We start from the raw sequence: 15,217 nt of genomic DNA on the forward strand, positions 1-15,217 counted from the left end.
TGGCCAAATAGATTGGACTGACCTTACGGGTAAATCAGTATCAGAGGATTTCCTCGAAATGATCCAGGACTGTTTCCTAAGTCAACATACATTATAACCGAACCCACCCGGGGTAATGATATACTCGATTTAGTTCTGTCGAACAGAGAAAACCTCATTAGCAATGTCGAGGTAGGGAACGAACTTGCAAACAGTGATCACAAATAAATTAGATTATAGTTAGATTTTCAGGTCAGACGTAAGGAAAATTCCATTAAGTCCCAGATTTCATAAGGGCAAACTTTGATAGTTTAAAGAGGCAACTCAGAGAGGGGGTGTCGCGCTTGGGTGTGAACCTGACAGATGACACCAACCTGATAACGAAATCTGAGATTGTCGAGTTCCACGACAATTTAAATGATGAGTTACTTAATGCACAAAGGCATAACATACCATACAAAAAACTCAGATCAGACAACAATGACCCTAAATGGATAAATAATTATTTAAAGAGCATTATTGGCCAAAGGAAGGCTATAGGTAGAAGGATAAACCGTGGCGAAATTTACCTCGGGGAGTATTATAAGGTATTGGCCGGTAGGGTTAAAACCGAGATAAGAAAAGCAAAGAGGAATAATGAACTGAAGATAGCAAGGGAGGCGAAGACAAACCCCACAGGATTCTACCAAATATATCAAACTAAAACATGAGATAAGATTGGACCAATATAGTCAGATACCGGCGAGCTAACTGATAACGACGGAGAAATGAGCAATAATCTGAATAAATATTTTTCAACAGTTTTCACCACAGAAAATTTAAGCATGATATCCCGAGGCTCCGACTCTATTCAGAGATAGTGAAGAAAACAATTTAAGCAAGATAGTAGTGACTAGTAACGATGTTAATAAGCAAATAGACAAACTGGAGCCTAATAAGTCACCTGGTCCCGATGAGATATTTGCCAGAGTATTAAAGGAATGTAAGAAAGAGCTTAGTATGCCCTTAGCAAAGTTGTTTAACATGTCACTAAAAACAGGTGTAGTACCAGAATCCTGGAGGATAGCGAATGTAATACCGATTTTCAAGAAGGGAGATAGATCACTATCCTCTAACTACCGCCCAATCAGTCTAACATCAATTGTAGGCAAACTACTAGAATCAATCATTTCAAACTCTATTCGAAACCACCTGGAGAAGCACAAGTTGATCAATGATTCTCAACATGGCTTCATAAGCGGGCGTTCATGTCTAACTAATCTATTAACATTCTTTTCATCAGTTTTCGAATCCGTGGACGAGGGGCACAATTATGATGTGGTATATCTCGACTTTAGCAAAGCCTTCGACAGAGTCCCCCACGAAAGACTAATTAGAAAGGGAGAAGCGCATGGCATCAAAGGTAATATCCATAATTGGATTAGGGCATGGTTACGGGATAGGAAACATTGAGTGAGCATAAACGGCACTAAATCTCATCTGAGCAACGTCACTAGTAGAGTTCCCCAAGGCTCAGTACTTGGACCATTATTATTTATTATATACATAAACGACATAGATATCGGCATAGACAGCAACATAAGTAAATTTGCTGATGACACTAAAATAGGACGTGTAATGAAATCTCACGAGGACTCTGCAAAACTACAGGAAGATCTAAACAAATTTTTCGAATGGTCGGAAAAATGGCAGATGAAATTCAATGTGGACAAATGTAAAGTACTCAGTATAGGAGTTGCAAACAGGGAAACCAGTTACCAGATGAACAACGATGCCATTGTGGAATCCGATTGCGAGAGATATTAGGGCCTTAGTATGTACCGAAAAAATCGACATAATAGCATTCATTGAAACATGGATCAACCTAGACTCACGTGAGTTACCGGTCGAATACCAAATTGCGGGTTACAAATTGTTCCATACCGATAGGCAGACCAGGAAAGGAGGCGGAGTAGCAATCTATGTCAGGGGTAATCTGATGTGTGAAATAAATAAGGAAATAAAAACTGAGCGGAATACAGAAACAATTTGGATCGAATAAATCGACGGTAGAGAAAAATTAATCGCAGGAGTAATATATTGACCTCCCAATCTTGATAGAGTCAATGAGAGACTTATCTGGGATGAAATGCACAGGGCTTCCATACACAACAAAGTCTGTATAGTAGGCGACTTTAACCTTGGCCAAATAGATTGGACTGACCTTACGGGTAACTCAGAATCAGAGGATTTTCTCGAAACGATCCAGGACTGTTTCCTAAGTCAACATATAACCGAACCCACCCAGGGTAGTAATATACTCGATTTAGTTCTGTCGAACAGAGTAAACCTCATTAGCAATGTCGAGGTAGGGAACGAACTTGCAAACAGCGATCACAAAGAAATTAGATTCCAGTTAGATTTTCAGGGCAGACATAAGGAAAATTCCACTAAAGTACCAGATTTCAGAAGGGCAAACTTTGACAGTTTAAAGAGGCAGCTGAGGGAAGGGGTGTGGCGCATGGGCGTGAACCTGACAGATGACACTGGCCTGATAACGAGATCTGAGATAGCCGAGTTCCACGACAATTTAAATAATGAGTTACTTAATGCATAAAGGCAGAACATACCATACAAAAAACTCAGATAAGACATGAATGACCCTAAATGGATAAATAATTATTTAAAGAACATCATTGGCCAAAGGAAGGCTATAGGTAGAAGGATAAATCATGGCGAAATTAACCTCCAGGATTATTATAAGGTATTTGCGAGTAGGGTTAAAACCGAGATAAGGAAAGCCAAGAGGAATAATGAGGTAAGGATAGCAAGGGAGGCGAAGACAAATCCCAAAGGATTCTACCAAATGTATCAAACTAAAACACAAGAAAAGATTGGACCAATACTGTCAGATACCGGCGAGCTCACTGACAACGACGGAGAAATGAGCAATAATTTGAAAAAATATTTCAACAGTTTTCACCACCGAAAATGTAAGCATGATACCCGAGGCACCGACTCTATTCGGAGATAGTGAAGAAAACAAATTAAGAGAGATGGTAGTGAACAGTAGCGATGTAAGTAAGCAAATAGATAAACTAAAGCCTAATAAGTCACCTGGTCCCAATGAGATATTTGCCAGTGTATTAAAGGAATGTAAGAAAGAGCTTAGTATGCCCTTAGCAAAGTTGTTTAACATGTCCTTAAATACAGGTGTAGTACCAGAATCCTGGAGGATAGCGAATGTAATACCGATTTTCAAGAAGGGGGATAGATCACTATCCTCTAACTACCGCCCAATCAGCCTAACATCAATAGTAGGCAAATTACTTGAATCAATCATTTCAAACTCTATTCGAAACCACCTGGAGAAGCACAAGTTGATCAATGATTCCCAACATGGCTTCACAAGCGGGCGTTCATGTCTAACTAATCTATTAACATTCTTTTCATCAGTTTTCGAATCGGTGGACGAGGGGCACAATTATGATGTGGTATATCTCGACTTTAGCAAAGCCTTCGACAGAGTCCCCCACGAAAGACTAATTAGAAAGGTAGAAGCACATGGCATCAAAGGTAATATCCTTAAATGGATTAGGGCGTGGTTACAGGACAGGAAACAGCGAGTGAGCATTAACAGCACTAAGTCCCAGTGGAGCAACGTCACTAGTGGAGTTCCCCAGGGCTCAGTACTTGGACCATTATTATTTATTATATACATAAACGACATAGATATCGGCATAGACAGCAACATAAGTAAATTTGCTGATGACACTAAAATAAGACGTGTAATGAAATCTGACGAGGACTCCGCAAAACTACAGGAAGATCTAAACAAATTTTTCGAATGGTCGGAAAAATGGCAGATAAAATTCAATGTGGACAAATGTAAAATGCCATAGAGAAATCAGACTGCGAGAGAGATTTAGGAGTAATGATAAGTAGGAACCTTAAGCCAAGTAAACAATGTGTTTTTGCGCGTAACAAGGCTAATAAAGTACTTGGGTTCATACAAATGAGTGTTAGTTACAAGACTAGCGAGGTCATCCTAAAACTGTATCTTGCCCTTGTGAAACCACACCTGGATTATGCAGTTCAGTTCTGGTCACCATATTACAGAATGGATATAGAATCCTTGGAAAGAATTCAGAGGAGAATGACAAGACTAATCCCGGGCGTTAGGAACCTTGAGTATAGAGACAGGTTAAAGCATCTTAATTTGCACTCCCTCGAGAGACGTAGGGCGAGGGGCGACCTGATAGAGGTGTATAAATGGAAGTCTGAGCTAAACAAAGGGGACATTACAAAGGTACTCAAACTATCCAACCAGGAGCAAACTCGTAACAATGGTTTTAAATTAGACAAATTTAGATTTAGGCACGAAATGGAACAAGTTACCAATATCATCAATAACTCGAATACGCTGAATAGCTTCAAACATTGGTTGGATGCTTATATGAGCAATAGGGGTTGGGTGTAAACGGGACTGCCCAGTATGGGCCAATAGGCCCGCTGCACTTTCCTCCATTCTTATGTTCTTATGTTCTTATCCGCTTACCACCCTCACCACCCTCCTACCATCACCACCACCACCACCATCCTCTTACCACCCTTACCACCCTCCTACCACCCCCCTACCATCACCACCACCACCCTCCTACCACCCCCACCCGCCTACCATCACCACCACCACACTCCTACCACCACCCTCCTACCACCCTCCTACCATCACCCTTCTACCACCACTCACCTGTGTGTGTGAAAGGAGGAAAGCCTTGGTGTTGGGTGATGGTGAGGGGGGAAGGAGGGGGGGGGGGTGTCCTGCTGTGTAAGGTGATGAAGAGGGGGGAGGCAGGATGTGTATATAGGGGATGATTCCTGGTGTGGTGGGGATGGGGAGAAAAGGAAGTAGGGACTATATATATATGTGGGGAGGGAGAGCATTAGTGTGTTTGGGTGGGTGGAGATGTGGTGTGTGGGTGCTGAGTGCTAGTGTGTGTGCGGGGAAGGGAGGCAGTGTGTGTGTGGGAGAGATGTATGGAAGGAAGGTAGGGTGTGTGGGGGGAGAGGTGCCTGATGTGTGTGCGGGGTGAGGAGGGAGGTGAGGTTTGTGTCCTAAGGGGTGAAGAGGGCGGAGAGGTAGGGTGTGTGTCTGGGGTGAGTCAGTGTATTGACCGTGAAGAAGATAAAGTATTATGGTTCATGTAATGGTGGTCTCTACCTATATATGACCCACGGCCACTCTACCATCACCACGCCCTCCATAGTGCTGTGACCCCCACGGTCACTCCTCCACCGTCCCCTCTGTGGTGCTATGACCTCCACCGTCACTCCTCTACCATCCCCTCTGCAGTGTTGTGACCCCCCCCGATCACTCATCCACCATCCCCTCTGTGGTGCTATGACCTCCACCGTCACTCCTCTACCATCCCCTCTGCGGTGCTGTGACCCCCACGGTCAGTCCTACACCGTCCCCTCTGCGGTGCTGTGACCCCCACGGTCACTGCTCCACCGTCCCCTCTGCGGTGCTGTGACCCCCACGGTCACTCCTCCACCGTCCCCTCTGCGGTGCTGTGACCCCCACGGTCACTCCTCCACCGTCGCCTCTGCGGTGCTGTGACCCCCACGGTCACTCCTCCACCGTCCCCTCTGCGGTGCTGTGACCCCCACGGTCACTCCTCCACCGTCCCCTCCGCGGTGCTGTGACCCCCACGGTCACTCCTCCACCGTCCCCTCTGCGGTGCTGTGAGCCCCTACGGTCACTCCTCCACCGACCCCTCTGGGGTACTGTGACCTTCACGGTCACTCCTCTACCGTCCGCACTGCGATACTGTGACCTACATGGTCACTCCTCTGCCGTCCCCTCTGCGGTGCTGTGACTTCACGGTCATTCCTCTACCGTCCGCACTGCGGTACTGTGACATACACGGTCACTCCTGAACTGTCCCCTCTGCGGTACTGTGACATCCAGGGTCAACCAAGGTATGAGCCGTTTCTCCTCGTGCGTGTGACACTGTTGCCGGTGCAGCAACTTACTTTACAACACCAATATTATCCAATATAGTTTGATATGCTATTGGGTAGAATGTGTTTCTATGTGTTGTTATAAGTGAAGTTTATTTGCACCATTTGCCTCTGACCACCCTGCAGTAACTGGGGACCTGGATGTTAATCGATTTGCAAATCATGTTCCGTGATAAAGGTTAACCTGTACAGCTCGTAAAGTAAATTCTCACCCGGGTGGCCCTACTGCTGCTGCCCACCCTCAGCAACCATTAGTGTGTGTGTGTGTGTGCGTGTGTGTGTGTGTGTGTGTGTGTGTGTGTGTGTGTGTGTGTGTGTGTGTGTGTGTGTGTGTGTGTGTGTGTGTGTGTGTGTGTGTGTGTGTGTATGTGTGTGTGTGTGCACGCGCTGATACCTTCAACAAGAAGAAAGTGGCAGCCCAGCGGGAACTTCGCATTCTAAAGAATAACTGGCTTAAAAATAAAGTATGTGAAATACAAAAAAAAAACATGCACATCAGCACAAGATGCGCGAATTTTTCAATTCCACTAAACATTTTATGGGCCAACCACTCGTGGAGCAGTCCCCCTCCGCTCATCTGACGGTAACTTCATAATTAAAGACAATGAAGCCTTCAGCGCTGGAAAGAGCACTGCCATTCATTGCTCAACCGAAACACCGATGAGGATGTCCTGACTACCCAGCAGGTCTTCAGCATCAACAGCTGTCCCTCCTCAGCTATCCTCCTTCCCTGGATGAGGTAGTTACTGCCATCAAACAGATGAAAAAAAACAAAGCCTCAGGGCCTAATAGAATCCCAGCCGAGGTGTATAAAGCAGGGGGACCTCTGCTTACCAGCCGTCTCCGCTCTCCTGGATAATATATGGGAAAAGGAGGAAATTCCCCAAGCTCTTAGAGACACTTCCATTGTCAATATTTATAAGAACAAGGGAGACTGGTCAGACTGTGGCAACTACATTGGGATCTCGCTGCTCTCCGTAGCTGGCAAGATTATCGCCCGAGTCCTCCTAAACAGACTCCTTTCTGAGGCGGAAAACTTCCTCCCAGAATCTCAATGTGGTTTTAGACCATCATGTGGCACCACTGACATGATTTTTGCTGCCCGCCAGATACAGGACAAGTGCAGAGACAGCTTCCTGACCTGTACATGGCTTTCATTGACCTAACCTAGGCCTTCGACTCGGTCAACAGGGAAGCCCTCTGGTGGACCCTCAGCCGTTTTGGCTGCCCACCAAAATTCATCGCCATTGTGAGGCAGCTCCACGATGGCATGAACGACAGTGTCCTGCACAACGGCACCCAGTCTGAGTTCTTCCCCATCCAAACAGGGGTTAAACAAGGGTGTGTACTGGCACCAACTCTCTTTTCCATCTTCTTGGCTGCCTTCCTTACTCGTGCCAATGCCAATTTAGCCGGCGGGGTGGACATCAACTACCTGGTGAAGGCGGGTCTTTTCAACATAAGACGACTCCAGGAAAGAACAAAGGAGTCGGCAGCTTCCATTATTGAACTTCAGTATGCAGACAACCTCACCCTTGTTGCTCACACTAAACACGACCTTCAGGAGATCCTAAACACCTACGCAGTTACGTATGCGCACTTAGGCCTTGAGGTGAATGTACGAAAGACCCAGATTCTCTTTCAACCTGCCCCAGGTTCAGACACACCTCCTCCATCCAACTAGCTTAACGGTACTACCCCCTCTAATGTTACCTACTTTCGGTATCTCGGCTCCCACCTGTCCACCACAGCAGACATCGATGAAGAGATTCAGCACCGGATGAGATGTGCATCTCAAGCCTTTGGCGGACTCCGAAACCGTGTCTTCAGCTGTAGGAAGCTGAAATTATCTGCAAAGCTGCATGTATATCGAGCAGTGGTCCTCCCTACCCTGCTATATGCCAGTGAGACATGGGTCACACACAGAAAACACCTCAAGGCACTTGAAAATTTTCACCAATGTAGTTTACGTTCCATCTTCCGAGTTTGCTGGGAAGACAAGAGAACAAATGCCAGTATTCTTGCTGACACCAACTGTAAGAGCATCAAGGCAACCATTATCCATGAACATCTACGCTGGACTGGCCATGTTACCCGCATGGACGACAGTAGACTGCCAAAGCCGCTCCTTTACAGTCACCTTATGAATAGTAAACGTAACGCAGGCGGGTAATTGAAAAGGTATAAGGATAGTCTTAAGACAAAACTGAAAAGGTGCTAAATCGACCCCCTCACCTGGAAGACGATTATTCCACATCGTAACGCTTGGAGGAGCATCACACGAGAAGGTGTCAATACTTTCGTGTTAGCCCGACTGCAAACCGAGGCAGACAAGCGCCACCGCCGGAAAGACGCTGCCACCGCCCCTCCCGCACTAGATGTAGCCCTCCACATGTGCAATGAATGTGGACGACCTCAAAACTCACCAACCTAGGTGATATCCCTAATAACTCATATCATTGTATGATAGCAGTGAGTCTACTCAACCCGATAATGTAGTACTAATAAATGCTGCTCCCTCAGTAGCAGGTGTCCACGAGGAGAATGAGAGACAGCCGCTTCAGTGGAATGGCATGTCGATGGAAAATGCAGGCGTATGGGTCAAAGAAACCTACTCAGAAATTGTCAAGTGGTCGCCCGCTAACTTATTTGAACCACCCAAGTGTGCGGCCACCAAAGAAATGATTCGGGAGATGACTCACTTCATGACTGATTACACTCAGGACCGCTTCCTCGCCCCCCTAGCTCTTCAAATACTGGCAATAATACCACATCTATTTTGTCAGAGGACACACACAAAGGCTAAGCACAAAGAAAATGTGGCAGCAATGAAGAGAAGGTTGACAATGTGGCAGACTGGGGCCCTAGATGATCTCCTATGTGAAGCAAGAACACTGCAGGAGAGACTAAAATCTACGGGTGACGGAAAGCAAAACACCGATGACGTGGCAAGACAATTTGGAAACAAAATGCGTGTGGGAAAAGTGTCTCTCGCGGTAAGATCTCTCACACATGAATCCTCCGGTGGAGTGATGCCAATAAACAGAGCGACATTAAAACTATTGAAAGAGAAACATCCCCCTGCAAGCGAAGATGAAGGCATCAGGCTCCAGGGTGCTTATATCCCACCAAACGCTGTCCTGTTCGAGAAAATAACAGGAGAGATGGTGTGGAAAAAGGCACTGAAGACTCGAGGCGGAGCCGGCCCTTCAGGTCTGGATGCAAACGGTTGGAGAGTCATCCTCAGCACAAACAAGTTTGGCCCTGTAGCAAGCGATCTCTGCACTGCCATTGCCACCCTTGCAAGAAAGCTTGCATCCTCTTGCTGCCATCACCTCCAGGCTCTGACGGCCTGCCGCCTTATTCCTCTGGAAAAGAAACCAGGATGTAGACCTATAGGGGTGGGGGAAGTGCTGAGGCGGATCATCGGAAAGTGTATAATGGAGGTGGTAAAGGATGATGTCAGGGCAGCAGCAGGGAACCTACAAGTGTGTGCTGGCCACCAGGCTGGTGGGGAGGCGGCCATTCACGCCATGAGATTGATATTTGAGCAGCGTGATTGTGAGGCCGTTCTCCTGGTGGATGCTTCAAACGCATTCAACATACTTAACCGCAAGGCGGCACTGCACAACATCAAGATCAAGTGTCCTAGCTTTGCGATGTATGTTGAAAATTCGTATAGGTATCCTTCAGACCTCTACGTAGTAAACAACAAGGCTCTACGAGGTGATACCATCCTACAGTCGACCGAGGGAACAACACAGGGAGACCCCGTTGCAATGGCAATGTATGCAATAGGCCTATCAGTGCTCCAACAAGAAATAAAGTATGAAACAACTGGGGTCAAACAAGTGGCATATGCTGATGACCTCACAGGAGCAGGAAAAGTGGAGGACATCAAAAAGTGGTGGGACCTGGTAACATCGCGAGGTCCACAAATAGGGTACCACCCAAACGCCAGCAAATCCTTCCTCATCGTGAAGCCAGATCATTATGATCGGGCTGTGGAGGTTTTCGGCGAAAGTGAGGTCAAAATAACTAAGGACGGCCAAAGACATCTAGGCGCAGTAATTGGCACTACGGACTTCAAGACCCAGTACGTAGGGGGAAAGGTGAATGAGTGGGTTAGCGAAATCCATGCTCTATCGGAGATTGCTAACACAGAGCCACATGCGGCCTTTGCAGCATTCACACATGGAGTCAAGCATCGTTGGAACTACCTGATGCGTACCATCCCTGAGATCCGACCCTCCTCCACCCTTTGGAAGAAGCAATCAGTGTCAAGTTCATTCCCAAACTAGTGAAACACCACGACTTAACCCTAGCAGAAAGAACACTTCTTGCACTTCCACCAAGACTGGGAGGGATGGGACTAACTAATCCAGAGGAGATTGCTGACTCTGAACATCAAAATTCACTTAAGCTCACGGCAGCCCTCACTGACCACATAATAGCCCAGAATGCAACAGGGGAAGTGGACACCAGCGAAGTTAATAAGATCCGTAGATCCATTACAACAGATCGGCAGCACTGCCAAAATGACATGTTGCAGCAACTATTGCTGCAGGTTCCAGAAAATTTGACAAAAAAAGTAGCTATAGCGCAGGAGGTGGGCGCCTCGAACTGGTTAACTACGTTACCGATAAGGGCAAATGGTTTCAGCCTTAACAAACAAGAATTTACAGATGCCATTGCTCTAAGGTACGGTTGGCCAGTAGATGGTTTGCCCTCCCAATGCGTGTGTGGCTATTCCTATGATGGCGATCACGCCATGGTTTGCAAGAAGGGGGGCTTCATATGCATGAGGCATGACGAGGTAAGGGATCTCACAGCAAATATGTTGAAGGAAACCTGCCGGGACGTCATGGTAGAACCGACCCTCCTTCCACTGGATGGCGAGATCCTCCAACACAGGACTTCAAACACATCTAACGAAGCCCGTGTGGACGTCAGTGCTCGAGGATTCTGGACGCGGGGACAGCGAGCTTTCTTCGACATCAGGATTTTTGATCCCATGGCCGCTTGTCACCGTAACCTAGCTCTCGATGCTGCGCATAGGAGGAACGAGAACGACAAGAGAAGGGCATATGGGGAGAGAATTCAAAATGTTGATCAAGGCAGCTTCACTCCTCTAGTGTTCACAACCTCTGGTGGGATGGGCCCAAGTGCAAGAGGTTTCTACGCCAGACTCGCGGAGCTGATCTCCGAACAGAAGCAGCAGCCCAGAAGTTATGTCACAGCCTGGATGAGATGTCGACTGTCCTTCTCTCTCCTTCGGTCGGCTTTGCTCTGCCTCAGGGGAACGAGAGCTTCTGCCCCTACTCCGTCAACTGCTGCAGATATCGACTATGAGGCTACAGTCACCGAATGCCGCATCGATCTGCGGCTCAACTAATTTAACACAGATAGGATAGTTGCTTATGTATTAGGATATTTAATATTAAGGTAAATAAATGGTGGCGAAGGTGTGGCTATTGGGGGAGGCTGGAGGCCACGTGAAAAAAAAAAAAAAAAAAGTAGTAGTAGTAGTAGTAGTAGTAGTAGTAGTAGTAGTGTGTGTGTGTGTGTGTAAATACGTATGGCATTTTGGGGGGATAAACGTATTTGTTAATGTTACTGTTTGTGTTGGTATATAAGCATGTATAATGTATATGCGTGTCCATGTGTTTGAAATTGTATGTTCTGTGTTCTCGGGTGTATTACTTTCTCATTCTCTGCTGGTTTATCATTTATTATTCTGAACTGTACAAATTTAAATCAATATTCTTTTGGCTGGTTGATTATTTAAGGAGAAATGTGTGTGAATTACGATACTAATGGTAGACTGGACTGGACTGTAACGACGCCATAATTAGGAGGAAATAAAGTATATACTATATAGTTGTTAGGCGAGGTGCGTGTAGCACAGTTATCCCTAACATCAGAGAGGCAGCCACTGTGAGAACTCAGTTGAGGTGTTTTTTAGGGCAGCATGTGGTGTAGGCGTCCCAATATAACTTATTATGAGGGTGAGAGTTATGTGTTTATGGGAGAGCAAAATGGTCATCCGTTAAGCTGCCTTAATAACTCCTGCTGAGAATATTGAGCTGTTCTCTAATGACCAGTGGACACACCACAAGTTCCACACTGCCTAGATCTCACGAGATCGACAAACTGTTCCGATTAAAGATGAATTAGTATAGCCAAATGTCAAGAGGAAGAAGAAATTGAGAAACACAAGAAAAAATGAGGAAGAAATGGCGTGTGTAGGTAGTAGGCAGCTATCAAACAGGGAGGTACTACTGCCAGGGAAGATATTAGAAGCATAATGTGTTGTCTAATGGTTGACCCTGCTGCCATATGACAACGCAAAAATTGTGACCAAGTCCCAGGGTCTCAATTGTTTCTCTTACTATTGACAATACATCATACTGTACATATAGCGTTTCTCACTATTGATATTTTTATTTTTGTTTTTGTATTTATCTATGGCTTTTTATTCTTACAGGGGGTATTATTATTATTATCATTATTATTATTATTATTATTATTATTATTATCATTATTATTATTATTATTATTATTATTATTATTATTATTATTATTATTATTATTATTATTATTATTATTATTATTATTATTATTATTATTATTATTATTATTATTATTATTATTATTATTAACATTATTATTATTATTATTATTATTATTATTATTATTATTATTATTATTATTATTATTATTATTTATTATTATTATTATTATTTTCTTTTAGAATGTGTTATTTATTTTTAAATATTGTTATTCATTTTATTATTCTTATTCTTATTCTTATTATTTTCTTTTATTATAATTGTTATTTATTAAATATATATTTTTATAAATTTTGTTATTATTATTATTATTATTATTATTATTACTACTATTATTATTATTATTATTATTATTATTATTATAATTATTATTATTATTATTGTCATTATCGTCATCATAAATATTATTATTATTATTTTATTGTATTATATTTTCGCCCCCCAGGCCTTGATGTGGGTCATTAAAAATGACCTGTGCCCGGGTGGGCTGATGCCCGTAAAAAAAAAAAATAATAATAATATATATATATATATATATATATATATATATATTTCATTAGCCCAATAAAGCACGCGAACTTCTACATACAATCAACACCTCAACCAGCCAGGATTCGAGCCCACAGCCCACAAGCCTATGACTGTGACCGGGGAACGCTAACCGCTGGACCACCAGGATACTAAAAGCAGTCCTAGACTTTGTTATATTTCACACAAAGCCTGTTCAACGAGCTTATGGCGCCGTGAACCTCTAATGGGGACCACCCGTATCACGTAGGTGGTCAGAGTAACGTTTTACCAAATCCGGCTTCGAAACACGAGGATCCATATATATTTCATTAGCCCAATAAAGCACGCGGACTTCTACATACAATCAACACCTCAACCCGCCAGAGGTTCACGGCGCCATAAGCTCGTTGAACAGGCTTTGTGTGAAATATAACAAAGTCTAGGACTGCTTTTAGTATCCTGGTGGTCCAGAGGTTAGCGTTCCCGGTCACAGTCATAGGCTTTTGGGCCGTGGGTTCGAATCCTGGGGGGTTGAGGTGTTGATTATTTTACTGAAATCGGGCGGGTTTTGGCGTAGATTTTGTAGTTTATTTTAGTATTATTTTCATTTTGCATCTGTTTATGTTTCATTTCTGTATTATTATCTGTTTATTGTATTTCCTTCCTTCCTTCCTTCTCACCCTCATACTCCTACACTACTTCGCTAATCCACCTCCCACACAACACTACTTACACCCACCATCACTTACACCCAACATCACTTATACCCACCATCACTTACACCCAACATCACTTATACCCACCATCACTTACACCCACCATCACTTACACCCACCATCACTTACACCCACCATCACTTACACCCACCATCACTTACACCTACCATCACTTACACCCACCATCACTTACACCCACCATCACTTATACCCACCATCAACTTCACCACCATCACTTGCACCCACCATCACTTACACCCACCATCACTTACACCCACCATCACTTTATACCCACCATCACTTCACACCCACCATCACTTACACCCACCATCACTTACACCCAACATCACTTATCACTTACACCCACCATCACTTACACCCACCATCACTTACACCCACCATCACTTGCAACCACCATCACTTACACCCACCATCACTTACACCCACCATCACTTATACCCACCATCACTTACACCCACCATCACTTACACCCACCATCACTTACACCCAACATCACTTATACCCACATCACTTACACCCACATTACACCCACCATCACTTACACCCACCATCACTTGCACCCACCATCACTTACACCCACCATCACTTCCACCCACCATCACTATACCCACCATCACTTACACCCACCATCACCACTAACATCACTTATACCCACCATCACTTACACCCACCATCACTTCACACCATCACCTCATCACACCCACCATCATACACCCACCATCACTTACACCCACCATCACTTTTCACACCCACCATCACTTACCATCACCACCATCACTTACACCCACCATCACTTACACCCACCATCACTTACACCCACCATCACTTACACCCACCATCACTTGCACCCACCATCACTTACACCCACCATCACTTACACCCACCATCACTTACACCCACACTTCAATATCATCGCACCAAACACCTACAGCTTACGACCACACTACCCCTTACACTAGAATCCCCACACCCTTCCCACTCCTCCTCCACACTACCACACCCCCACACCTCCTCCACACAACAAGACCCCACAACTCTCCCAGTCTTCCCCCACACCACCACACCCCACACCACCACACCCACACACCACACCACACCCCCACACCACCACACCCCCACACCACCCCCCACATTACCACACCCCCACCCCCCACCCATTTACCCCCACATCCCTCCTTGCTCACCCGTTGTTCTGTGTTGGGGATAGAATAAGGAACTAATTTCTCGCCAGCGATGCTTTATGTGACAGCCGGGGTCCAGGATCAATAATGAGTAGATTCGGGGCTCCTGGAAGAGAGGATATAGTGGGTGTCTTTTATTAAGACGAGGGGACTCACGCCTCCCTCTCTCCCTACCCTCCCTACCCTCACTCCCTCCCTCCCTCCCTCCCTATACTCTTCTTCCCTCCCTATGCTC

Source organism: Homarus americanus, unplaced genomic scaffold (genome assembly GCF_018991925.1).
Source record: "Homarus americanus isolate GMGI-L3 unplaced genomic scaffold, GMGI_Hamer_2.0 scaffold51325, whole genome shotgun sequence".
In the NCBI taxonomy this organism is placed as follows: Eukaryota; Metazoa; Arthropoda; class Malacostraca; order Decapoda; family Nephropidae; genus Homarus; species Homarus americanus.